The sequence below is a fragment of the Schistocerca nitens genome, chromosome 2 (genome assembly GCF_023898315.1).
Source record: "Schistocerca nitens isolate TAMUIC-IGC-003100 chromosome 2, iqSchNite1.1, whole genome shotgun sequence".
Lineage (NCBI taxonomy): Eukaryota > Metazoa > Arthropoda > Insecta > Orthoptera > Acrididae > Schistocerca > Schistocerca nitens.
Genome location: NC_064615.1, coordinates 460,538,140 through 460,563,393, shown reverse-complemented (window position 1 = coordinate 460,563,393; position 25,254 = coordinate 460,538,140). Strand labels below are relative to the sequence as shown.

The 25,254-nt window shown below is 43.3% G+C and overlaps 1 protein-coding gene and 1 pseudogene across 1 annotated transcript in view; one reads left to right on the top strand and one right to left on the bottom strand.

Annotated features, from left to right (window-relative positions):
• LOC126236351 (calpain-9-like) overlaps positions 1 to 25,254 on the bottom strand; it is a 1,155,357-nt gene that overhangs the window by 695,451 nt on the left and 434,652 nt on the right. The window lies entirely within an intron of this gene.
• Positions 2,908 to 3,025, top strand: LOC126238479 (5S ribosomal RNA; annotated as a pseudogene).

Genomic DNA, 25,254 nt, shown 5'->3' with positions numbered 1-25,254 from the left:
CAGGCCGCCCCCTTCGGGGGGAATCGAAATTCAATAAAGAAAAAAACAAAATCAGTACAGCCAGTTCCTCGCCGAGCTAGGACCAGCTCCGACGGACCTCACCGACGCTCTTGATCAATGATCGTCTATAAGTTATTTGTTTTTGTGTGTATATAGTGATTGTTCGAGAAGTGTAGTTCAGTTTCAATAAACGACATTATACTGAGTGTTCTGCAATCCTGAGTATACTTCATGTGTCCCATCTAACTCTACCACCTCACGTATTTCCGAAACGAAAGAAAATGTGAAAAATGCAATTGGAAAGAGATTTTACTATGTCAGGGACTCACATAATGGGCAGGAATGGATAAATCATAAATGTCAAAAAACATCACTTTTAACACAAAGTTACAGTTTTTTATATCAATGTAAGTTTTTTCTACCGAAATGAAAATTAGACGTACAGTTAGCCACGGCAGACTAGTTTTCACTTTCTAAAACTCATACCTCCAGAAATATACAGATTTTAAAGGATGGCAACGGCGCCACGTCTTATGCATTACTGTGCAGAGCAAGCAAGGATTGCCAACAGCAGGCTTCAGAACAGTGCAGGCAACCCGCATTACAGTATTACAACAGAAACGGCAGAAACTGGGCACGGTTTACATTATTTAAAGTCTAAGTATTCCAGAAAGTATAAGGTTTCGAGCAGTGAAATCAAGTCTGTCACAACTATCGGTAGCTCTAGTTTTAATTTACCTAGAAAAAAACGTAAATTTGTGTTGAAAGTGGTGCTTGTTTACTTGTAGGAAATGTGTACTCTGCCCACTGTGTGAGCACGCGACATAGGTGCATCCTGGACAAACATTTTATTTTCTACATGAGGTGGCAGAGTTAGGTGGGACGCCTTATCTATAAATATATGTATATAGTAGTGGAAATCAGCATAAAGACAGAGTTCCAAGAATGTAGTAGTACAATGACCGAAACACACATATATCGAATGTACTATGTAAGTTGTAGATACATAAAAGACGTAAACAATGATGTCGGATTACATAGTCTCTTTCATAGCACGAATAACAAAATAAGGTGTTCGCATTTCCTGGATGGAAATCAGCATAAAAACATTCATTGTCCTGTTATGTTGTTGCAGTGTTAGTACTTTGTTCAACTTCTGTTCTTCTTAATTACCTCCAAAATTTTCTTCGGTATTAATTTTGGTATGGTTTGTAGTTCTAGGCAGTGAAACGGAAGCCCTCGCTTATCGTGCAGCTTTTGTAGCTCACATACGGCCTCAAATTGCCTTCCAATGCGATAAATACTCCTCGCGAGTATTCCCCAACGGATTTCCACGGGGTTTGAATACGGGCTACGTGCAGGCTAGGGCAAGACCTCGATATCTTTATGTCCAAACAGCTTTTTGGCTGTAGCAGAAACAAAAAGATGCATTATATTTTTGAAACATTAGACTTTCGTCCCCACGGTCCTCGTACATTCTAATCAGTTCGTTCTCTAGCATCTCCGTGTAAATGTCAGAGTTCATTCTAGTGTTCAGTCAAGCAATGCGCGACTTACCGTTAGCGCAGGAGGCTGCCTAAATAGTTTCCAACATCAAAATTTCTGCTCATTCTTACCGGCTGCTCTGTTCTCAGATCATGCCAATAATACTGAAATCCATTCTGCCCATCCAGATTAAACTTATTCTCATCAGTGAATATTATTTTATCCCATTCTGAAGTCCATGACATATGCTTCTCAGCAAACTCCAGTCTAGCCTGTTTACGTATGGGTGTTAAAGAGGGTTTCTGTAGTCGTTTCTTGAACTCAGGATGTTTGTCACGTGACAAAATTTGTAGTACACGTCTAGCAGTTACTGGAAATTGTAAATCAGCAACAATCTGAAAAGAATAACGGTTTGTGACCCATGATTTTCGCAGAAGTAATCATTTCCGTTCCACAAATAATTTTCTACTTTTCCCGATTTTTCAGTTCTATTCACATCGTGCGCTCAATCTAACGAAATTATCAATCACTGTACTTGAACAGTTCAGCTTCTCGGCAATTTGGGGATTAGGTAGTCCCATTTCGTTGTACGTACCGATTTTTGGTTTTTCTTCACATGATAACTGTTTTCCGCGTGGCACTGTCACAGTCGTGGTTTATGTACACAACACCGCACTGCCTTTGTACTGAGTTCTACCCTCTACCACCTGAATCGTTGATGTCTTGTTATATACTGCACTACTGACGTCAGATGCGGTACCATTTGAGTGTATTCGTCGGTAGACTGGATTTCATACTCTTGCATGTACTTTGTGCACAACTATTCCAGTCGACAATGTTAATTTTCCTGCAAATATCCATACCTTTATACTGATTTCTATTACTCTATAGTGTGGTCAGAAACAGACTGAAAGCTTGTAATGGCGTTGCAGGGAAGATTGTGCTGAGACATAAGTGTTAAGAAAAAATCGATTCGTTTCGCTGTTTCCAAGCTGCTTACCACGTTGAAGTTAGCCAATTACGCTCTTGGGCTTGCAAATTCAAGCGGCCCGCTAGATACAGTTAGTGCCAGTTGTTCTCATAGCGAAGAGGACAGCGCACAAGACTGCTCGCCTTGGCTGTGGTTCGATCCTTACTACTGTTCCAAGTCCAATTTTTGTATCGCTTTCTTGTTCGGTTTGAAGAAACCAAACGAAGAACACGTTTGGCGACACCGTCTCTAGCGGGCCGCTTGAGTCTGCGCGCGATGCGACCTGATTGGCTAACTTCTATGCTAAGCAACTCAGACATGGCGCAGCGAATCGAATTTTTTTCGCAAGTGTGATTGTTCAGTATAATCCCCCCCCTGCAACACCCTTGTAATCTTTCCACACCGCTTCTGAGCACTCCACTTTTATCTGACATCACATCAGTCCTCATGATGCTAACGGCCTTGCCGCAGTGGTAACACCGGTTCCCGTCAGAACACCGAAGTTAAGCGCTGTCGGGCTGGGCTAATACTTGGATGGATGACCATCCGGTCTGCCGAGCGCTGTTGGCTAGCGGGGTGCACTCAGCCCTTGTGAGGCAAACTGAGGAACCACTTGATTCAGAATTAGCCGCTCCAGTCTCGGAAACTGTCATACGGCCGGGAGAGCGATGTGCTGACCACATGCCCCTCCATATCTGCATCCAGTGATGCCTGTGGGCTGAGGATGACATGGTGACCGGTCGGTACCTTTGGGCCTTCATGGCCTGTGTGGGAGGAGAGAGGAGTGCTCATGATCATACTGAGTGGGGCATCTGAAAAATGAAGGGCACAGAATTCCCGTTGAAGAACTGGAGTAACAGGGGACTGAGTTCAGATGAACTTGGAGACCAAGTTATAGCCCCTGCTAGACCTGTCCAACTTGTACAACACTGACGCGTACACTGTCGTCCTACACCAGTAGCTTGAGCTCAATTAGATTTCTTTTCATGTGGCTCATCTGTCTGGAACAAGTCTTTCAATTGGACGCCACTTCTTCGACTAGCGTGTCCCTAACCTGCTCCACTTATCGAAACGGGGAAAGGAGACTTACAGTGCTTCGTTGAATCTGAACCACGTGTCGTTTCTGGCGACTCCTCACATCTTTCAGAGGTAAAGGCTAGGTTAAAACGCAGACTCGAGAATCTGAGGTACGGCCGGGATTTGACGCCGCGACCTCTAGGTTTCCAGTCACGCGCTTTACCGCTAGACCACCAGGTCCGCCTAGCTGCATTAGATGGGGACTTAATTCATAGAGAAGCTTAAATTCCGAATACATTTGCGATAACTAGGACAAAACCTCAGTGAAGTTGTTGGTGGCCTGTATATCTATCAGATGGCTCATTTGCAGACCCTTGCTTCCTTGAACGTTTTTACTTCTGTTATCGTGTACTTTCATCCACGTCAGTTATCGTTGTTAATTATGATACTCCTATATTGGGTGCGGCTAAGACATTCCCGGACACATGCAGAACGAATAAATATAAAGAAGTGCGAGTTTCAGTGAGTTATAGTGGATAACACGCGATTTTTATGACGTATGGAACTAATTCTTAACGCGTGTAGCTGCCGAAGAGTGACACAGCTCCTTTAGTGGATCTATATTATTTTTGTGTTACACTGGAAAGAACTTTTGTGGAGGCATTAGACAGCATCATCGCACCTCTATACATGTACTCATTCTAGCCAGACTCGACTGCCTCAACACGCAGAGCGGCGTCTGATGCAGAAGTGGACCACTCTTTGCCTTAAGACAAACTAGAACCTCGTTGGCATTCTTGCGGCCAGGTAGTGAACGCTCAAGCGTAGTAAGAGGTGCCGCGGGGACAGGCATAGCATCGTTGCATCGGCACCCAGGTCGCGAGAGAATCGTGCCAGCTTCACACGAATTACTTAGAGAACACAGTTGAATACCTAACTCACACTGGTTGGACTAAGATCTAATCTCTGCGCTTCTCCAATAAGAACAGAATCTTTTTAATCATTGTGTCATCTCTCACGATAAATGGTACCGGTCTTTATCGCGTAACTGAAAGGCAGTGAATAGAGCACTGCAATACATCTTACTTTCCTATTTTCTGTTTTTGTTTTTCAGTTCCATGGACACAATTTCATTTATTTGTTTTGTGTTATCCACGCAGATGTTGACAGCACGCGACAAGAAAATTAACCAACGACAAAAGAATAGATCAATCTGCTCAGCTGATGTAACTCTCCGTTGGTCATCTCAGTGGTCTTCGATCCCATCATCGAACACAGTTTTTGTCTTTTGGGGAGTACGAAGTGTAGTCCTTTCTAAGTGTTTTATCGTTTTGTTTTACTGCCCTGTCGGCATTATCTAAAACATATTATTTTTAATTCTAAGTTTACTTCTATTTCTCTTTCCCGTCTCTGTAAAGACAGTTATTCTCTGTCCTATGTATCCTCTCCTCGCTGTACAGCAGGAGTGCACCAACCGGGGCCCGCCATCGATCAGATACTAGCTCACCCCTCACCGTTCGCTCTTGTAATTTTTGCTCTCGTCTTTCATTTACTGCTAGAAATCAGGAAATGTTGCTGTGAAAATACATTGTTATAATTATATTTGTTAAATAAAATCAACATTTTTGAAACAAATGTGAAGTAATTTAATGAGGATTGGTCATAGTGAGTGACCTGCGGCCAGGAGTACTGGTAAGTCTGTACACCCGCCCTGTAGAGTATTAATTCCATAGTTGTTCAAATTTCTTCAAATTTTCATCTTACTTAATTTGTTTAATTTCTCAAAAAATTTCGATTGTCGTAACTGAATTGTCATACTTTATTTCCGACCGTTACCTTCTGCTGGCCAGATGAAGCGTACATAGTACAGGCCTAATTACACGGTCCAATCAAATTAATGTGACCATCGCTTATGTTCGACGTCAGTGGCCAATAACCACTCGCAGACGGCAGGTGGGAGTACCAGGAAAATGATTTATAAATTGTATCGGTAGAGGGGGGGAGCGGAAAACAGTTTAGTCATCGTCATAATGCACAAATAGACCGATTTATCTGACATCTACATCTACAGCTACATCCATACTCCGCAAGCCACCTGAGGGTGTATGGCGGAGGGTACCTTGAGTACCTCTGTCGGTTCTCCCTTCTATTCCAGTCTCGTATTGTTCGTGGAAATAAGGATTGTCGGTATGCCTCTGTGTGCGCTCTAATCTCTCTGATTTTCTCCTCATGGTCTCAAATGGTTCAAATGGCTCTGAGCACTATGGGACTCAACTGCTGTGGTCATTAGTCCGCTAGAACTTAGAACTACTTAAACCTAACTAACCTAAGGACATCACAAACATCCATGCCCGAGGCAGGATTCGAACCTGCGACCGTAGCAGTCGCACGGTTCCGGACTGCGCGCCTAGAACCGCGAGACCACCGCGGCCGGCTCCTCATGGTCTCGTCGCGAGATATACGTAGGAGGGAGCAATATACTGCTTGACTCCTCGGTGAAGGTACGTTCTCGAAACTTCAACAAAAGCCTGTACCGAGCTACTGAGCGTCTCTCCTGCACAGTTTTCCACTGGAGTTTATCTATCATCTCCGCAACGCTTTCGCGATTACTAAATGATCCTGTAACGAAGCGCGCTGCTCTCCGTTGGATCTTCTCTATCTCTTCTATCAACCCTACCTGGTACGGATCCCACACTGTTGAGCATTATTCAAGCAGTGGGCGAACAAGCGTACTGTAACCTACTTCCTTTGTTTTCGGATTGCATTTCCTTAGGATTCTTCCAATGAATCTCAGTCTGGCATCTACTTTACCGACGATCAACTTTATATGATCATTCGATTTTAAATCACTCCTAATGCCTACTCCCAGATAATTTATGGAATTAACTGCTTCAGTTGCTGACCTACTATATTGTAGCTAAATGATAAAGGATCTTTCTTTCTATGTATTCGCAGCACATTTCAATTGTCTACATTGTGATTCAATTGCCATTCCCCATGCGTCAATTCGCTGCAGATCCTCCTGGATTTCAGTACAATTTTCCATTGTTACGACCTCTCGATATACCACAGCATCATCCGCAAAAAGCCTCAGTGAACTTCTGATGTCATCCACAAAGTCATTTATGTATATTGTGAATAGCAACGGTAGCTTCATACATTGGCCTTCGGGACGACGGTGGAAACATTTTCGAAAGGGCTAAGTTTGTAAACTGTTTGCAGGCCGCCATGGATAAAGTACACCGTGCAAGGCAAAATGGTGGTCTCCAAAACCGTCGCTGAGGCAACTGTGGTGCACCACGCGTCATAGATGACGGGGATGAACGACAACTGTGGGGATGTGATCGGGCGAATAGACGGCAACAGGTGGGAAACTGACCGCCCAAATGAACCAAGGGGCTACCAAAAGTGTCTCCTCAATGACCATTTAGCGACTGTTGCTCTTTATGAGCCTCCGTGTCAGGAGCCTGTTACATGCAGCCAAACTGAGTGCTGTTCAACAGCGGCGAAGGCTGGAATTTACACGCCAGTACCGCTGACTGGTGACACGTGGCCTTTTCGGATGAATGACGATCCATGCTCCATCGGCTTGAAACGTCTGAAAGCTACCACGCTGCATCAATCATCGGAATGTTCCAGGATGAAGGAGACAGTGTTACGGTATGAGGACTGTCTCCGCGGCCCCCGGTTGGTGTCGTCGTTAACGAAGGCACAATGGATTAACACAAGTGTGCATTTATTCTCGGGGACCACGTCCATAACTATACGTAGTTTGTTTTTTCCTTGGCATACTTGCATGTACAGCAAGACAATGGAACGTGTCACACAGCTGAGAGCACCGTACTCACCTGGCAGCTAAACTCCCTGGATTTGACGCCTAATGCTTGTTCTAGCCGCTCGCGCCGTGGCTCCCTAGCCTAGATACCTCTCGGGGCTGGAGGAGGCATTGCTCCACGTTCCTATCTGTATCTTCCAGAACTCATTAACTCTCTTCCTCTACGCCCACGCTGAGAAAGTGGCTGTTCGTGTTTTGACAGGATGTCACATTAATGTGACTGGAACGTGTGTTAGTAAAATTTTTTTCAGGATGCCCGATGTTGTCCTTTAAGAATCATCACGAACTTGTTAATTCCATTTTGCTATTTTCGACGTACAATTTTAAAGTCTTTCCGTTTCATTGCACGATTCCTTTACGTGTTCTACACTTGTTCCAGAAACGCGCTGACATACGCGAGTCTCAGGGCTGGCGGCCTCGTGGCGGTCGCGGAGTGCAGCAGAGTGGGGCAGCAGGTGTGGCGCCGGCCACAGCGGCGGCGCCCGCCGTCGCGCCGCGCCGCGCGGCAGAGGTTCGCAATTACGCGGTCCGCGTGATTTACGCCGCGCCCTCGGAAGGCCTCCATAAACACTGGGAACGGACGCCGTGCTACAAGTGATTTAGGGGCCTTTTATAGCTGCCAAGAGTGCATCAGGGCAGCTTGTAACCACTATTTCGCTCTCTGTATCTGCCGGAAAGGACCGGTATTAGTTCTTATTACTGTCCGTACGCTCGTTGATGCGAACTGATAAGGAGACGGATAAATATATAACTGAGCCAGACTAAAACCTTCTGCCGGATAGGAAGAGTATGTACGTCGAGGTCTAAATGACAGATTATGAGAATCACTCCAAAGAAAAAGCCACGAAGACATAATAATTACCGCTTAAGAGTTTGATCTGATTATCCCGTTCCGTAATAACTCAGTTGTTACTGACGTAGAAGAAAATAAAACGACGCTCAACAGTTTAGCTCAACAGTTTCGTAATTTCTAGTTCGATACGGAAGAACATCCGTTGTACGCCATGCGGTCAAAAGTCCCCGTTCAGATACGCCTGTACGTTCCAAGATGCCAGTCTCGTAAATAGCTGTGTGTAGCGCCGCTTATCGTTACTACCGCTGCTGGGAACGTTCTGTGGAGACTCAGCACGAAAGTATGAAACATTGACAGCATAACTTCTCTCATTCTTTCTCAAGCACAAGAAATATCCGTTTCAGCGTTATTAAGGACGCAACCGAGATACGAGTGCGGATGATTCGTGTTAATCCAGATAAGGGTTCTGCCCTCAGCGCTGGTTGCCAACTAGTCTTTGAAGCATGTGGACAGTGATGGATAGTGAACGCGAGTTTCCAGCTACGTAAAGAATCGGCGGACACCTGCTATAAGTGCTCAGGAGAGGCCTTTGCGAGATTTAAATGCCAGCCACCGGCACCTGCCGCGTATAACGAAGCAAAGAATTACTTTAACAAACTGAGGGAGTGTATTCAGTGAAACAGCATCTTCAGAATGGGTAATCAAATAACTACACGTCGTTACAAGGATCTATACTGGGCCGGCCGGAGTGGCCGTGCGGTTCTAGGCGTTGCAGTCTGGAGCCGAGCGACCGCTACGGTCGCAGGTTCGAATCCTGCCTCGGGCATGGATGTATGTGATGTCCTTAGGTTAGTTAGGTTTAATTATTTCTAAGTTCTAGGCGACTGATGACCTCAGAAGTTAAGTCGCATAGTGCTCAGAGCCATTTGAGCCATCTATACTGGACATGGTCTTGTTATATATAAATGATCTCCCAAAATGTATCCAAGATGCAGAAGTACTTCTCTTTGCTTAAGATGCAAGTGTTTTAATCAAGCCCATAGGAGTAACATCAGCACACCAAAATTAAAATAACATTTTCTTCAAAATTAATTACTGGTTCTCTACAAACAGACTACGACTCGGTTCGGATAAAACACAGTACAAGCAATACAGTACGGTGCAAGGCCTAGTCAGTCAACATTACAAATAATGCATGCAGATAAATCAATAAATAAAACAATATATCCTAAATTCTTAGGTGTTTATTTTAATAAGAACTTGGTGTCACGCACTACAGAACTTAAACGTCCTAGTTCCGTAACCTTTTGCCTTACTGATAATATCAAATTTTGGAGATGAAAGTCTCAAGAAGTTGACTTACTTTTCCTACTTTCAGTCACTAATATATGATGGTATTACATCCCGGAAAACACCCCATTGAAGAAAAAAGTGTTTGTTGCACGGAGGTGTCAGTAAGGATAATATGTGATGTCCATTCCAAAATCTCTTCTAGACAGTTGAACATACTGGCAGCAGATTCATGGTACACTTACTCCTTTACTGCAATGGGAAATGATCTATACAATTGCCGGCCGTTGTGGCCGAGCGGTTCTAGGCGCTTCAATCCGGAACCGCGCTGCTGCTACCGTCGCAGGTTCGAATCCTGCCTCGGGCATGGATGTGTGTGCTGTCCTTAGGTTAGTTAGGTTTAAGTAGTTCTAAGTCTAGGGGACTGATGACCTCAGATGTTAAGTCCCTTATTGATCAGAGCCATTTGACCCATTTGATCTATTCAATCACTCAGTCAGCTTTATTGTGACACAGGGAGGAGTGAGCTATTCAGCCACAAAAGTCTTTGACTACTCACATAGTAACGAAAGAATTTGATACCGGTATGACAAAATTTAGTTCACACAGAAAGTGGAGTGATATCTGGTTGACAATTCTTTTTACTCCGTAGAAGAATACGGTGTGTACGGCGGGGTAGGGGTGTGTGTCAGCATGTTGCCATATTTTCCACTGATATTGTTGTAACGGGACATCCTCCTCTAGCATTACTTTTCCTCGACAGTATTATATTCCGAATTTTGGACAGCTCTGTATTATCTCAGCCGCTTTTCTGAAAATTTTCATATAATTTTATACGCAGTATGTTATATTTCAAGCTAACATTTATGAAAAGAAATTACTTTATTTTGGATGTTTTAATTGATAAATACTAGTTCTGAATGTACACTTAAAATTATGTTTTTTAGAAACATTTGAAATTACGAATTCTTTTGCACACTTAAAATTTCTATCATTAGCTACACAATCTAGTACTGTTTACTAAGCCTGCCCGACTAGCCGCTGGCCGTGCGGTTAAAGGCGCTGCAGTCTGGAACCGCAAGACCGCTACGGTCGCAGGTTCGAATCCTGCCTCGGGCATGGATGTTTGTGATGTCTTTAGGTTAGTTATGTTTAACTAGTTCTAAGTTCTAGGGGACTAATGACCTCAGCAGTTGAGTCCCATAGTGCTCAGAGCCATTTGAACCATTTTCGACTAGCCGCGCGGTCTAACGCGCTGCTTCCCGAAGCAGGAAGGCGTGCCGGTCCCCAGCACGAATCCGCCCGGCACCGTACAATAACTCTGGGTTCGGTGTGGGGCGGTGGTGGTGTGGGTGGACTGCTGTGGCCTGTTGCGGGGTTGTGTGCTACTGAGGGCTCCAATGGGACGAAGCCTCTCCATCGTTTCTAGGTCTCCAGTTCAATACACAATAATGTTTATTTCTGGATCAATTTATGAAAGAATAATCGAAATAAAACATCATTTGTTAAAAAAAATTATAAATCCTTTGGAATATTGTTACTGCTGCAGAGTGAAGTAGTAATAAGAGTGCCTCTGATTTGATTGGACGTATTTTTGTATTTTGGGCGAACAATGTCAAGTCAACCGTGAAGGCCTAAAATGTGAGAATTTCAGCTTCAAGAATCAGACCCCTAAACAAGAAGAACTGGAGCCAACTCTATACGAAAAGCTAAGTAAACTAGAAAGTGTATTGTAATCTTCGCTCTTCTCAGAATTCTCATAAAAGACTTTGTTTATTGTGAACAATGGCTGCAATTAGGAAGGAGGGGGGATATTACAAAGTATACTACAACAATTGTAAAGCTGACTCGTTCCACATCATACTACACGTCGCAACTACGATCCGCGGACCAAGCAGGTAAGTATCCAGCAACACATTCCTACCAGGTGGTTATAATAAATTGCAGCTACTCACAGAGGCCCAATGTGGGCTGTAATTATCGTATGGCAGTGAAACTTGGTACAAATTCTAAAGCGTTAGTGCGGAACCGAATCACGCTGGAACGGAATTAGTTCCAATTTTTGGTCACTAGGTGCAAATCTGGCGCTGTGAATGCGCGGAAGACTTATATAAATGTTCCCATATGGATTAGGAACGAGACGTAGACAGAAAAGGTCAAACAAGTGAGAAAGGCATAATGTTGATTTTATTATTAACCGCCGCATACATAATTTGTTCAGTAAGAGCACCGGAGACGTTACCGAGATGCCGCATCCGTAAAACGACATGATCAACAGTTGCTCGCAGCAGTTCGGGTGGAGTCCGAGCAACGTGTTCCCGTATACTGGCCTTCAGATCAAGTAGAGACCGAACGTGTCCTGCTAAACGCATTCTTTAAGATATCCCCAATGCCGAAACTCACATGCATTCAGTTCAGGTTCTGTTCTGCACTTTTTATGTTATTTGGTCTTTTTGTCTAAAGAATTTTTGAAACTTTGGGTTTTTTCCTTTTTTTTAATTCTCACTGAAGATTTTTGCAGTTACTTAGCAAGGAAATAGCTGTTGTTCCACGATGGCTCTTCAGCCATGCTATTACATTTCACTTCCTGTTTTCGACACCGGAAGGCCAATCAAGTCAAGAATTGCTGATATTTTCAAGAGTTGCCAGACCTTTTCGAACTAAGCGCCGCACCAGGAATTCCGCGGGTGGAGAAAGCGGTGTGTATTTTAATAAGGGCGGACATAATTAGGCTCGTCACGACTTCTGTTCGACCCAAGCGTCAGCCCACAGCTCCCCCCGGCACGACCCACTTGCTGGGCACGACTCACGCTCTACGCTCTCTTCCCCTTCTGGTTTTCGTCACTGCAAAAGCACCATCGAAGTCAGCTGAAAAGTACCAAAGGCCTCTTTCGATAGATGACTTACACTTACCACGACCAGCTTTAAGGAAAAATTCTCGTACACTATTTGCACAATCTTGTTCCTGCTGATGATGAACCTGATTTAGAAACGCAATTAACGAATGGTAAGATACACAATATCTTGAACAGAGCCCGCATTATTGAAAAACTTAGTTTTGTTTATGCTCACCCAAGCATCTTTCATCATGAGTATGGGATCACTAATCCGTTTCTGTTACTCATGTTTACATAATGAACATTTAGGAAAATTACCTGTTCCACCATTGTATCTTGCTGAACCCACGTGTGAACCAATTACTATAAAAGTTCATCAGTTTAGCGCAAATGCTCACAAGAAACTTTGACTGTAGGACAGTAACGAAACATGTTTTGTCTCTAAACATAAATACAGCTGTGACTTACCTAATATGGGACCAACATACAATTCAGAGTTACATGCATATACCGACAGAAAAATGAATGATCACAGCTGATCAAGATGACTGAATGAATCAGTCTAGTAACACTAGGGAGCCCTTCACCACAGAGCAAGGCATCAGACTTTATTGCGCAGTTTTCTACGAGTTGTGTCACCAAACCGCAACAGACTCACAAGAAACATCACTTCGGCAGTGTGAAATCATACTCTTTCCAACTTGCAATAGAAATAGTCACGATCTGTATCTAGAAAGCGAGATCTCGTGTATCGATGAGAAACGGACACGTCATTCTGAACTGAAGGCGGTCAGCGAATCACGCAGCGTTGAAGGCTCTGCTCTTGACAAACGTGTTCTACCCCAAACAGAAAAGTTGGTGATCCACTTAAGTGTGGTTATTAATTATTAAAACTTGCTAAAATAATTTAGAATTTTTTTTCTACTCTACACACACACAATTGCGTTACCAGGTGCGTCAATCCTCATTTGGGTTTTAGATGGTATCTTGAGTTTATTTAAAGGTTACTGCAGTTTCCATGATCATTGCTTTCCACATTCCTTGCCCAGCATTAGTAATTTGAGACTAATATCACATAAGGTCAGATATTATTAGTATCATTATTTAAAAAACATATTAGTGACAGGTATTTTCATTTTTACAGCTTTCCAGAATTCTGCTGACTTGCCAAGTTGTCAGACCCCATGCACTGCGTGAGTTGGGTCTCCTGTGCTCAAATCGTCATCGAAATTGTAAGAACATGCCACTGTGTCAGTAAGGCTTCTGTCAATGCAGCATGTTTCTTTACTTCGTGACGGTGGTTAGCTCAGGCTGTAAGCAGTGGGCTCTATAGTCTGAATGAGCCACGGTTGGTTGGTTGATTTGGGAGGACGGGATCAAAGAGCGAGGTTATCGGTCTCATCGGATTACAAAAGGATGGGGAAGCAAGTCGGTTGTGCCGTTTCGGAGGAACCATCCCGGCATTCTCCCGTAGCGACTTAGGAAGTTCATAGAAAACCTAAAGAACGATGGCCGGACGCGGGTTTGAACCGGCGTCCTTCCGAGTCTAGCGCGCTAACCACTGTGCCACCTCGCTCGGCGTGAATGAGTCATGCGCTGCTGTCAGATTGATCCATGGGCACGTTCCATGGCGATTTGTTGATGCTGAATGTTGTGCTACTATGTTCGGCCCCGGTACGTTTGCGCAGGGGCGCTATTGGTGCGTTTCGCAATTTTTCGAAATAAGACAGTTTAGACTATAAGTGGAGGAAGCTTTCAGTGATAATGATGCAACATTTTTACAACGAAGTCATGCAAGATCTTGTATTATTACTAGCATTATTTTTATTATTACGCATTCTGTGAAGTGTGTGCCCGCAACGAGAAATTGCAGTAGGTTAAATACGATACACGGTTTCAGACCGTATTTACTAGTTAAATTAGCGCAGCACATTTCAGCACAATGTTGTCCTAAATGTTTCACAGTATCATAACAATGCCCAACCTCTCCTGCAAAAATATTCGTCTGAATTAATATTAATCAGTTTCGTAACAATCTCCGACCAACCGTGCAAAAACGTGATGATGCCCTGCAGGGTAGCCGTGTGGTCTAGGGGGGCGCCTTGTCACGGTCCGCGCGGGTCCCCTCGTCGGAGGTTCGAGTCCTCCCTCGGTCATGGGTGTGTGTTGTCCTTAGCGTAAGTTAGTTTAATTTAGATTACGTAGTTTGTAAGCTTAGTGACCGGACCTCAGCAGTTTGGTCCCATAGGACCTTACCACAAATTTCCAAATTTCCAAAAAACGTGATGCGAGGGGGTATGGATACTTCCGGAAAATTGCAGATCATTAATTTAACATTAGGATATACACCTAAGGATGACAAAGTGCTGCTGAAACACTATGTTCCAATTTCAATATTAAATAGTGGCTGAATCACCAAAATGTACATAATTTATTATTATTATTATTAATATTACCCTTATTGTTATTATTATATTATTATTACTTTAACAGAATTTTTGTCTAGATTTTAATTATTTGATTTTTTACTTTTCCTTATGACACGTTTCGGCAGCTGTACAGAAAAGGAACACGCATGAAGAGGAAACTGTAGCCTTATAAGCATTCAGCCTCGTACGCTGCACTATTGCCTCCTCACCAATGTTCCTCTTGTATGCATGTATAAATGCGTCATAAGGAAAAATCTAAAACAAACTAAGCGCGATCGAGACAAAAATTATGAGTGGAAGTGCTAAAAAAAATCGGAGTACATTTTACGGGTATTTGTGTGATTTTTTGATCGTATTTTGGCCTGGTGGTGGTATTTGGTAGCGAAACCGGTTGTCGGTAAATAATAAAATTGAGATTTTAGACTGAAACAAATACTTTTTTCTCGTTGTGTTCGAGCTTTCTGACCGACAGTACGTTTGGAATATGTACCCAGTTATATTTTGTGACTGTTATTCAAAGTATTTAGCAATTACCTACTAGATTTTCCACGACTTTGTATCAATGTCGTAATAATAATATCGAGTAAAAGTGGTAAATAAAGTAAAGTAGGGATGACAAAGCAGAGGTGACATCTACTATTTGCTGCCTACAAGAAGCGGGAGTTTCTCTCTACTGAGAACAGTTTTAGAGCTTTCCAGTAAACTGGGAGCGGAGTAAATGTTGACGCTGCCCACGCCGCTGGTTTTCCTCACCTCCCTGGCGGCCGCTTGCCGGCTCAGCGGTCACGTAAATCGTGTTAGTTCCCTGATAATGGCCTCTAAAGATCACCGCGCAGGGCCACGCAAGGCATAAGGGTAGCATCTGTCTGCCACTTAAGATAAACCGGAACGATACTCGGGACCGACGCCCAGCTTAAAAGAACATTGTTCGTGTTCCTCTCAAATCTTACGGCCACTTAATTAAAACGCTTTCTTTTTTCGTTTCGGAAGTGAACGAGGAGATGTGTCCGTCACTGGACAGGCAACGAGCTTCGTGATCTGACGCGCGCCTTATCAGATTCCCGTCCCGTTTCGTGCACTTGGAACTATGTATGACGTCACCTGCGTGTTGCGGGTCTCGTGTAGCCGCCAGGTGCCGGCGCGCTTCTGTGTATTGGGAGCTACGAGAAACACTTGCTTGAAACGGCGCTCCTCGTGGGCGTCCTGTAACCAACTGTGTGTCCCAAGCTGCCGACGTCTTTATGTCGACAGGTGTTGCACCACCAGGACTCGTGTCGTGCTTCTAGCGACAACACGAGATCAGAGCGCAGATAGCGAAGGCCGTGGCGCAGCGGACCGTAAAGGGCCATTTCTCACGTAATGTACGTCAACAAAATATTCGTAGTAGGGCATTCAATTTAAACAACGTTCGCGAACGAAATCCTCTGCTTACGAATGGGCGCTTTACCGGAGGAAACTAGACAACGCAATGGCACTCACGGGGAAGTATACGAGACAGATAATATCACACAGGAGTCCATTGTTGCTGATCGATCTGATCCCAGTTCTATTTGCAAGACTTTCTCAAGAGTGATTTATGCAATATGAGTTACAGTAAAGCATTTAAGAACAGTTACTATATTACAAACATAATTATTAATAGAGAGCACATTATTCACATAATAATTTTAATTACCGTTTATTATTCTACACGAGTCAAGAGGGACTTTCTATCATCAAAAACTTAGATGCATGCCTACCACTACATCCACAGTTCAAAATACATAGTTACTCCTACTTAAAACTAAGTTGTTTTGGTGTTTAAGTCACTGGCCGTTCATGTTACAGCTGATGACTGTACTTTTTGGGTTTCCAGGTCCAAAAATAGAAAAGATGGAGTCTGCGTTTATTTAGCCGGACATTTTTCCTTAAAAGCCAGGCTGCCTGTTTTAAATAGAAATAGAGTCAGTTTGTTATTTTCAGTTGTCACTTAATAATCAGTTACCGGTAGTTGTTTGCGAGATAAACCTTAAACGCGCTTAAATTAAAAAAAAAACAGTAAACAGCGTTATAATTCAGCAATTATGATAGCAAATAAGTGCTCAGTATATCTACGCGTATATATCCTTTTAGTACATCTCCTTAAACTTATTCCTTGTGCTTACGTCAGAAGCTTGGAATAGACCTTAGTTGTGCATTTTCTACTTCATTGCTCAAAGACGTAACAAAAGCCAGACAGGCTACACTCTTATACAGGGTGGTCAGAAATTCCCGTTACAAAGTTCTAGGACTTGTAGAGGGGAGTGAGTACGTTATACTTTGAACAGGAACCCATGTACGAAAACGTATCGTTTCCATCCTACGACGGTTTCAGTTCGGATCTTTACCTCATCCACTTCTGACGCAGTACAATCATTAGATAAAAATTCGAAATGAAACATCCATTTATCACCTAAGCACATTTGTTTGTATTAACAGTTAAATATTACGTGTTTACATTGTTGGTGCTGTTCTTGTTGTGGGCTTCAGTTCAAAGATTGGTTTGATGCAGCTCTCAATGCTACTGCATCCTGTGCAAGCCTCTCCGAGTAACAACTGCAACCTACATCTTTCTGAATCTGCTTAGCCCATTCATCTCTTGGTCTCCTTCTACGATTTTTACCCTCCACGCTTCCCTCCAGCACTAAATTGGTGATCCCTTGATTCCTCAGAGCGTGTCCAACCAACTGATCCCTTCTTCTAGTCAAGTTGTGTCACAAATTCCTCATCTCCCCAATTTTATTCAATACTTCCTCATTAGTGACTTGATCCACCCATCTAATCTTCAGCACTCTTCTATAGCACCATATCTCAAAAGCTTCTATTCTGTTCTTGTCTAAACACATCCATACATGACTACACACCATGCAAACACTTTCAAAGAAGACTTTGTGACACTTGTGACACTTAAATCTATACTCGATGTTAACAAGATTTTCTTCTTCAAAAACGCTTACCTTGTCATCACCAGTCTACAATTTATATCCTCTCTACTTCGGTTATCCTCAGTTATTTTGCTGCCCAAACAGCAAAACTCCTTTACTAGTGTTTACGTTATTCCAATACTGTTCTGTACTTACTGTATGCTGGGTTCTCTTTTTATTTTCGAGTGAGGCGAGCATACTGTACGTACAGATCAGTACTGATGTTTTACTACAGCGGCTCAATTTGGCGACCACCAACGTTGTTACGGACGTACCAACGAAGCATGATCTGGTACACACTCTCCATTCCACTTGGTGTCTCCTCAGTTTCTAGTGGGGCAGCCAGGACTCGTGCCAGCAGATCTTCATCTGCCTTGTAAGAGTCTCGTAAATTAAGCTTTGCATAAACTTTGATAAATGGATATTTCATTGCGTTTCCTTTCGAATTGTTGCCTAATAACTGTACAGCATCACGCCTAATTCAATTCCCCAATCAGATGTGGATGAGTTAAACATCTGAACTGATACCGTCGTAAAACGGAAACGGTAGGTTTCCGGACTTCGGTTTCTATTCAGAATACTATGTACTCATTCCCCTCTACAAGTCCTACAACCCACAAGTTTCTAACGGGAATTCCCGAACATCGTGTATATTTGGCCGGAGAAGACCGCAAGAAGTCGGACATTTGGCAATCCCGTGTACTGCGCTTCTTCCTCAGTCGCCCTTTCAACTTAGGTCCGTCGTGGACTCAATGCTGTCCTATTGTTCGTTATGTTCCACATGGAATTGAGAATTTATAAAACTGGCACACAACAATACACATTTTCTAACGACGATACAAAATATATGATGCCACTAAAGCGGGAGAGAACAACATTTATAATATTTATGCTTACCATATAGCAAAGAAAAATGCCGTGTTTTGCAACTGAATGTTTATTTTGGTTCTAACTAAAGACTTTTCACCTATTCATGCTAAGCATCTTCACTGGTTTTTAATATAAAGAAAATTTCTTCATCATACATATCTTGTAAGGAGATCTATAGGGTTTTCTGGGAGCACATTTAAATTATCTAACTATTTACAAGTATGTGGTTGTGATTTGTCTCTTACTTTCTATATTCTGTTGTTTTGTTATACCCATGGGCTCTGGCATAAGCACAAGATGCACACAGCAAAGGTTTACAATTGATAGTGGGTAACATATATAAGTAGCAACAGAGAGAATAACTAGAAATATTAAGTGTATTCATAATGACGATCATCAGTTTATTCATTATCTCTGCCACAATCTGCACTCTCTTCTGGTTCACTACAGTCGTTAAGGCCGAAATGCAAAATTGACTCACCTCTTCCATCGATCATTACGAACATCATTCCGAACAGTAAACTTCGTGCGCTCTATGGTCCACTGGCTATCTCGGCGAAATTGATGGTTTAGATGTTTTTGGATTTGCAGTCGAGTTGTAGTATACGCTTTCCAAGATATTTCGACACCTGTCCTAGTTGTCCTTGTCAGGTATCAGGTGTAGTTTTCGTTTCTCGCTGTTTGCGTTGCAGTCCAAACAGTGAGCAGCCAAAGACAACTAGGGAAGGTGTCGAAATACCGTGTAGAGAGCAAACGACTACTCGGCTGCAAAGCTAAAAGCTTGTACGCCATAGTCTGCCTTGATCCGTGACATTCATTCATTCTTTCTGTATGTTCACTGAACTGTAGGAGCTCGCCTGGTGTCATTCACTCTTCCCGTGGTTCTACGGTGGGTGTAATGACGAAGCGACTGTGAAGTGTAAGCGTGATGCAAATGGAGCCTTTTGCTTGTTGAAGTCTATGACGAAGATGTATGGATGCGGACAGCATCCGGGAGCAGTGCTCAATGTTCAAGAACGGTTGAACAGCTGATCACGACACTGAGAAAACGGAACGGCCGTCCGTCATTGTGAGAGGCGCTGAATGGACGTATGACGACTATAAAAGAGCAGGATTACAGTAGGTACTAAAAATGGTCAGAGATGAGCAATGAGAGGACCACCATTGACGTTCTTCGTCAACTACAAGTTTAATGTCAATGCCTTATCGACCAAGCCGCCCATGTACATTTAAAATCTTCTCTTCAGTGGGTTATGCATTTAGTCAATCATTTCTCATATTCTTGTTTCCATGCGTTCTTTAAATGACTGTTTCCTACTGCAGCACATAGTTTAGCAGAACGTTTGTGGTTCCGTGCACTCATGATGTTGCCACCACTCATCAATTAAAATTTTCAGTGAGTGCTCAGAATTAACTTCGAAAAGGTCTGAATTTCTGGCCATAAACCGTTAATAAGGGTGAATAAAAAATAATGTATGAATGTCTTGTGTAATGCGTAACAGGCGGTAAAGATAGAAGCATTCCCAGTAAAAGCGTTACCGGACGACGTCACACGCACATGGTGCTATTTCTATACATAAATTTCACTGCCAAATGTCGTGGGTGACAACCTGAGCTGACGAGCCGAGAAGAAGTTGTTGCCTATTTACTGTAGCGACTCCGCAGCTAACTTCACGAGTCAAATGAAATCGCTTACAAATTTCCTAATACATGGATTGAAGCCTGGATAGCTAAGTCGTGATTGGTTGCAGCATATATCGTAGTACGTACTCGTTTCCTTTGTAAAGTACAACCTTGGACGTTGAAATTGGCGTGTCACCCGATGTGTGGGCGAGATACTGCCTGCGACGCCTACCGCTCGGCTGGCCACCACACAGCGGGGCCGCTGCGGTTGCATACACTCAGCAGCAATTCCGCTCTCGCCTTACATTTGCCATTCCGCGCGTAGCAGTTACTTAGAGAGGGTACATGCCGCAGTTTCTGATAAGTTCTTTACAAAGTACTTTGTACCAGGAGCGGAACGTTGCGTAATGCGTACACATTACTATAACACCAAGACAAACAAAAATTTACGGTTCTTTGGTGTTTCTTTACTAAACAAATGTCGTGTAACTAGGGCCTCCCATCGGGTAGACCGTTCACCGAGTGCAAGTCTTTCGATTTGACGCCATTGCGGCGACTTACACGTCGATGGGGATTAAATAATGATGATTAGGACAACACAACACCCAGTCTTTGAGCGGAGAAAATCTCCGACCCAGCCGGCAATCGAACCGTGGCCCTTAGGATTGACATTCTGTCGCGCTGACCACTCAGCTACCAAGGGCGGACGTTACTTTACATAGGTGAGAACAATATATGGTGTAGCGGGTTAAGCCGGCCGAAGTGGCCGCGCGGTTCTGGCGCTGCAGTCTGGAGCCGCGAGACCGCTACGGTCGCAGGTTCGAATCCTGCCTCGGGCATGGATGTGTGTGATGTCCTTAGATTAGTTAGGTTTAACTAGTTCTAAGTTCTAGGGAACTAATGACCTCAGCAGTTGAGTCCCATAGTGCTCAGAGCCATTTGAACCATTTTGTAGCGTGTTAAGTGAAGATATTTCTACATGAGAATGCGGATAGTGTACACAACAACATTACATCAGTATTTATGTCATTTGCAGACTAATAATAATGGCTATTACAAGTCGTATGTTTTTATGTTGGGTAGTGCCTCCAAGAAGAGCAAGCCATTAATGCTGATTCTCCTTGCCCGCATCTCGTGGTCGTGCGGTAGCGTTCTCGCTTCCCACGCCCGGGTTCCCGGGTTCGATTCCCGGCGGGGTCAGGGATTTTCTCTGCCTCGTGATGGCTGGGTGTTGTGTGCTGTCCTTAGGTTAGTTAGGTTTAAGTAGTTCTACGTTCTAGGGGACTTATGACCACAGCAGTTGAGTCCCATAGTGCTCAGAGCCATTTGAACCATTTTTTTGCTGATTCTCCCCTGGGCACCAGGTCTGATGTTGCAGTGTGGATGCATGGATGCAAAACGGCTAGTCTATACCGGCAGGCGTAGTCCTCTTAGTGGTGCAGTTACGGCCATGCAGAAAACATCAGGTGTCAAAATTTATGTGTCTGTGGCAAAACTATTCGATGCAGTACATATTAAGATACCGTATACAAAAATAACTGCACTTATAGCCGTTACACCTTGTATAACGTTTTGTCTTTCAGGTTTTTAATGAATGTCTTATCTTTCGAACTTTTAATGAATATGTACTGATGCATCACGTTCTGTTTTAATACAGCTGTGCCAACAAACTGAAATTTTATGCGTTTTTTATGTCTGGAAGGACTGAGGTGTCCTCTGTTACCAAGGCAGGGGAAGTCCGATACAGTATCGTAATTAGTTACGAGGAACATGACATGTAGACTTTTTTTGTTCTTGGGGTAAATTTGACTCAGTACAGGACTATCTTAAGAGTTCGATCGGATAAGATCTTCGTGGTCTAATGTACGAAGCATAGCTGCATTGAATATAACATCCTTATTACTAAGATTTATTATATTAAGATTTTTATTTATTATATGATATTGTTATATTTTTATTATTTTTTATTATATTTTATTATATTACTGATAGTTTTACAGTGCCAAAAATGGCTTAGTTTTTATAGTGCTGACAACTTGAGGCGGCATCTGTAACGGATGATATTCTTTTTTCTTCTTCATTCTTTCCTTTTTGTACACGTATTGCTTTGTGCCAGAAATAATGTTTTTACACAAAAAAGAGAAGAGATACGCTCTTCAAGTGACTAATTTCTGTATCTTCACCTGTTTGTTTTTATAAGTGGTAGCGGGCAGACGTATGACTAGCTCCGTCGTTCCAGTATTATTTAGAAATCTGTATTCCAACCGTATACTAAAAATAGTTATAAAAGTTATTAGAAAGACAGGTTAATTCATATATATATATATTTCGATTAATCACATCCGTCTGTTCATCATTTTGCCCGCGCCGAGAATCCTGCATCAGGAGGTTCGAAGCACACAAGAGGAATTTGCGTGAGCAGCGGAGGGGCGATTCAGCATTGTCATAATTAGATCTATGCACAATGGAATTAATGAAAAGAAGTATGTAACATAAAATAATGAATATTGATCTTAAATATATTGACACTGAAGGTCTGTTGATATTAGTATCAGTTAAAGTTCACACAGGATATGTGTACCTTCCAATTTCTTTCAATTATTCTTTCCAGTTAATTTTTTAAATTATTCAAGCAGCAGTTCTTTATCAGTTTCCATTATTTCGTCCCCCTCCCCCCACTCATTAAGCAACTATTCACATCCACAGTCCTTTTATGGTAAAATTGGTAGGAGAACATCGCGTTCTTCTTTAACACCAGGGGAGCGACTAATATGGATTGTGTTGATTTACTATAAATGTACAGCTACCAGTATATCCAAGTGGTATTGATACTGTTTCACTGTACGCGATGACAGGCGCACTAGGTAACAGTAAGGACTGTTACGACTTAATCACGTTTGAGCACAGACGCGATAGCTGGTAGATTCGAAGGTTGTGTATTATTTTTTCGATTTCTGTGCAACAGCCGAGAGACGTCTGCGAGATCACATGGCAATGAGGCGTCGGTAGCCAGACACGCGTGTTTCGTGCGTTGAGCGTGAGTGGCTTCTCTGCTTCGCTTCTCCACGAGGTGATGACAGCGGAACAGATTCACGCGGCGAGATGTTACGGCCGTCATACGACGCTCCGCTTATTACCAAACAATGCAGTCGCGCCGGCGGGATGTCCAGCCCAGGAGCAGCGAGAAGGGGGAGGAGGGAGAGGCGACACGGCGACGCAGCAGGGTGGCGCCCGGCAGGGTAAGCCGCCCGCTGCCGTGGGAGGCACTTACACACGCAGAGCCTTCTCACCGACCTACGCACACGCAGACGATGGAAAACGTGATCTCTTTCTGGATACTTTATTTGCAAAGATTGTTTACCGACTACTCCTTGAGACTTCCTGGCATCCACTGACGAAGAAATTTGTTGCAACAGAACTCGCGGAAAATTTTACATCACGGCGAAATTACCGAGTAAATTTCATTAACTTCGACAACTTAGTCATCAACGTCCTGAATAATTAGGAGTCTCGTTGTGACTTACATAACAATCATCTATCTGCGTAGCAGAGGTCGCTAACTTACGCCTGTGCGGTGGTGCTTGCCTCAGAGGTAAATTGGTTCGAATCGTGGTGATCCATCAAAGTTTGACGGCAAGTGGAGGAGAAGTGGTGGCGTAGAGTTCGCGATCGGCACTCTTGTGTCAATGTCCTGGATTTAATTCCTAACCTCGCTGCAGTCTCTCGTGAAGTGAGGGCATGTGAAATTGTTGGTGGTTGTTCGTCTGTCGGATGGCGGGCGACATTAATTTCGACAGCCCACTCGGTACTATTCGAGAAGAGTAGGGTATGTTGCGGCGCCGGGTTTTACACTTTCCGTTCTCTCATGATCATACAACACAAACTTAGCACTACACTCTACGTGCAACCGTTAACTCACCTACACTATTCAAATACTCGTACGACACGATTCTCACATGTGAGCAAGGAAAGAGGCGGAGCAATAACATCCTTTCCGACATGCGGCTGAACCCACCCCGTGGAATATCCCAAATGGCCGGGCGGCATTAGCCGAGCGGTCTGAGGCGCTGCAGTCATGGACTGTGTGGCTGGTCCCGACGTAGGTTCGAGTCCTCCCTCGGGCATGGGTGTGTGTGTATGTTCGTCCTTAGGATAATTTAGGTTAAGCAGTGTGTAAGCTTAGGGACTGATGACCTTAGTAGTTAAGTCCCATAAGATTTCACACACATTTGAACATTTGAACAATATCCCAAACAATAATGAACGCCATACGGCATGTAATTTAATTTAATTTGCCGGTTTGCTCCTTTAAGTTGAAATACGGCTTTCATTTCTCTTAAAAAGTAGTCCGAGACAATGCCCAGTCCTCTTCTGACCCATACGTATTTGATTTAGCCATCTACATCTACACAACTGCTCTGCAATTCACACTTGCGCGCCTGTCACTTAGTTTATCAAAATATTTTGACACTTTTTTTTTTTACCGTACTATTGCCTAACACGCAGGGAAAAACGAGCATTTAAATTTCTCCGTGCGATCTCTGATTTCCCTGGTTTCATTACGATCATCGTTTATTTCTCTCTATGTAGGTGGGTGCCTACAAGATATTTTCACACTGTGAAGAAAAACTTGGTGATAGAAATTTCATGAGAAGGTTCTGCCGCAACGAAAAACGCCTTTGTTTTAATCACGCCACCCCAATTCGTATATTCGTCGCACTCTCTCCTCTGTTTCGCTATAGCATAAAAATAGTTGACGTTCTTTGGACTTTTTCGATGTCCTCCGACAATACTGTTTCATGTGGATCCCACACCGCAGAGTAATACTCCCGAAGTGGGTGGACAGGCGTCGTGTAGGCAATCTCTTTTGCAGACGTGTTACATCTTCTAAAAGTTCTGTCAATAAATCGCACTCTGCCTTCAGACTAGTGCGGATTATCGTGTAACCGAAATTTAGCGGGTTCCTTTTAGTTCACGTGGATCACACTTTTCATTATTTAGTGTTAATCGCAACTTTTCGCAACACATAGATATCTTGTCCAAACCATTTTGCACTTGGTCTTGATCTTCTTACTAGACGATAAACGACTGCATCATCCGTAAGCAATCCAAGAGAGCTGCTCGGATTAGCTCCTAAATCGTTTACACAGATCAGCAACAGCA